At 39.4% G+C, this 2,864-nt stretch overlaps 1 non-coding gene across 1 annotated transcript; it reads left to right on the forward strand.

Annotated features, from left to right (window-relative positions):
• The first annotated feature begins 552 nt into the window (after positions 1-552).
• LOC113915622 lies at positions 553-679 on the forward strand. Its single transcript, XR_003517767.1, has one exon. It is a non-coding gene; the product is annotated as a small nucleolar RNA SNORA18 (small nucleolar RNA).
• Positions 680-2,864: the final 2,185 nt, after the last annotated feature.

Raw genomic sequence — 2,864 nt, forward strand, 5'->3', positions numbered from 1 at the left:
TCTCTTGCCAACAGAAATTATGATCTAATTCCAGCTCAGAATTTTGTGATAAAGATAGTGGAACTGCAAAGGTGATGGAATGTGCAACCTCACCAGGATTTTTTTTTTTTTTTTTTGGCATCACTGTTTTGATAGGGAAAGAGTAGGACTCTGACATCTAATGTAGACACATTTGTGTGGGTAAGAGGGAGAACTATGAACTTGAGATGATCTCGCATCCTCTTGGTTATCATAAGTAGCTCCCTCTCCCCTAAAAGAGGGCAACAACAGTCTTCCATTGCCTAGACACCTTGTGATTATGTCATTTGACCAAGTTGTCAGAAAATGATATTTGGTTTCTTCCTGAGATTCCTCCCACACAATTCATTGCTTCCAAACATCTAACCAGGTGCAAGTCACAGGGAAGGCCAAGCAGGAAAGTCCAGTATTGCTCTAGGAGGACATGTCATACATGAGAGAACTGTAGGATTCCGTGACCACTATGTAAAAGTGTGACCTAGGAGAGCACTTCATGATGGGGGTGTTTTCAGTGTGGTAAAACAGAAGGTTGGAGTTGAGGTCTATCCCGATTGTCTTTTTCTGCAGACCCACATCATTGGAGATGCCTCGTTGAATAACTATGTTGTTTGCTTTACTCATAGAACTATGTTACGTCTGTGGACATAACTATAAGAGAGAGCTGCCAAAAGTGTGAAAGAACTGATATTCCATTTTTTTTTTAGCCTTAGGTATCGGTATATCCTCAAAGTCTGTATTATTCTTGGGTGTGCTAGTTTAGGAGTGAATATGATTTAAACTCCATTCATATTCAGAGGGCCCTAAAGTGAATTGCTTGAAGAAATTAGATCCCAAAGTTTCTAGGTAGAAAAGTATCCCATCACTTAGTCATCAGTGTGTCCGTATTCACATAAAATATTCAGAGAAAATAAGCCCAACTAAAAGAATCAAAGCTTGACATGACAAGTGAGGATTGAGCATAGGGTATATATGTATGTATGTTTTTTTATGCTTCTTAGCATTCTTAGAAACATCTTTAAAACAAGTGATTTTAACACTTCTCCACATGCATTGCAGAATGTTATAACCTCTACTTACTGATACTACACTGTTCTCAATGCATCTTGCAAGTTCTTATTTTTAACGGCAATCATACTACAATATATTATTGTATCAAATTAACATGTTGCATACCATAAATTTACAAAAGATATTTTAATTAAAAAAAAACAGATGTTCTTTTAAAAGGGCTATCTTGAAGATAAATTTGAATCAAACTTTGGAGGAACTAAGGCAACCTTGGTGGGCAGTGAAAAACAACAACATGTGAGATTCCCTAAGTAAAAATTTACTGACTTTCAATAATTTTGCCTACTGCTGCATGTAATAATTAAAAAATAAAACTTTAAGGTTAAAAAATGCATTTGTCTGAACATAGAATCTTTTGACATGAAACACTTACCTAGGACTTGAAATTTGATGTTAGAAGTTGAATTGTGTCCCCCAAGAAAAGAATATGTTGGAGTCTTAATGCCCAGTACTTAAGAATGTGACCCTATTAGGAATAGTGTATGTGCCTGACAATTAGATTTTTTTATTTTTAAAGATTTTATTTATTTAAGAGAGAGAGCGAGAGAGTGAGCACAAACAGGGGGAGCAGCAAGCAGAGGGAGAAGCAGATTTCCCTCTAAGCAGGAGCCTGGTATAGGACAAAATCCCAGGACCCTGGGATCACCACCTGAGCAAAAGGCAGAACCTTAACTGAACGAGCCACCCAGGTGTCCTGGCTTTTTTTTATTATAATGTAAAGTACAAACTTTAAGCTCTGATGGCTGGGGCATCCATTTCAAAGACATCTCATCTGCAAGGAACACAATGCCTACTATACAACTAGGTGAAGGGCCAGGCTGCCCCACCAGTGAAATCCCCCTTTTGGAAAGCCCTGGGTGGCCTCTGACTGACCATTTGAGTGACCCTGTGTTTCTCTGCCTGTACTTTATGTTTTAAACTCACCAGTAGTGAACGCTCAAATCCTGGGTACCCCACTCTTCACCCCTATAAAGACAGAACTTCAGATTGGCAAGCTCTTTCTTTCTCTCCCTGTCTCTCTGAACCTGTGACCAAACTTTGTGGCCCCAGGCCTGTGATGTACCCTCTGTGACTTGGTAGTAATAAACCTCATTTTTTCAAAGTCCCCTCATTGTTGTTTCAACTGAGAAAGGAAGAGAAACTGAAAAAGAACACAGGCCACTATTTGGGGTCTCATAATTGGAGAAAGAAGAAAGGAGTAACCACATGATTTAGATAAAGAAGAGGAGAGAGGAAAAAAAAAAAGAAACCTTCATTTGGCACCGACAGATAGAGCTGCTTTCAATTACTATCTCTCTCTCTCTCTCTTTTTTTTTTTTGAGAAAGAGAGAGAGAAAGTGCAGGGAGTTGAGGAGGGTCAGAGAAAGAGGGAGGGAGAGAGTCCCAAGCAGGCTCCACAGCCAACACGGGGCTTGATCTCACATCCCTTAGATCATGACCTGAACTGAAATCAGGAGTCTGACACCTAAGCCACTGAGCCACCCAGGTACCCTGCTTTTAATTACTATCTAATTGATTATTCTATGATGCTGTCAAACAAAACTATTCCTGGCATGCAGTAATTAATTTTCTGTCCTCATAAAGTTCTTATCAATAGTTTTATGGTCCTAATGACAGTTGTTCTGTTGGATTTAATGAGCAATTGCTTGTGAAACCAATTAGTGCTCTGGCCCAGGTTCAAGAGTTTATTCATTAGAAAGGAGAATGGAGCTTCAAGACAGGGTCTCTTATTTCCAGAAATTTCCTAGCTGGCAGTTAGGGGGGAGATGGTCGGCTCT

This window comes from Zalophus californianus, chromosome 11 (genome assembly GCF_009762305.2).
Source record: "Zalophus californianus isolate mZalCal1 chromosome 11, mZalCal1.pri.v2, whole genome shotgun sequence".
Taxonomy (NCBI): Eukaryota; Metazoa; Chordata; class Mammalia; order Carnivora; family Otariidae; genus Zalophus; species Zalophus californianus.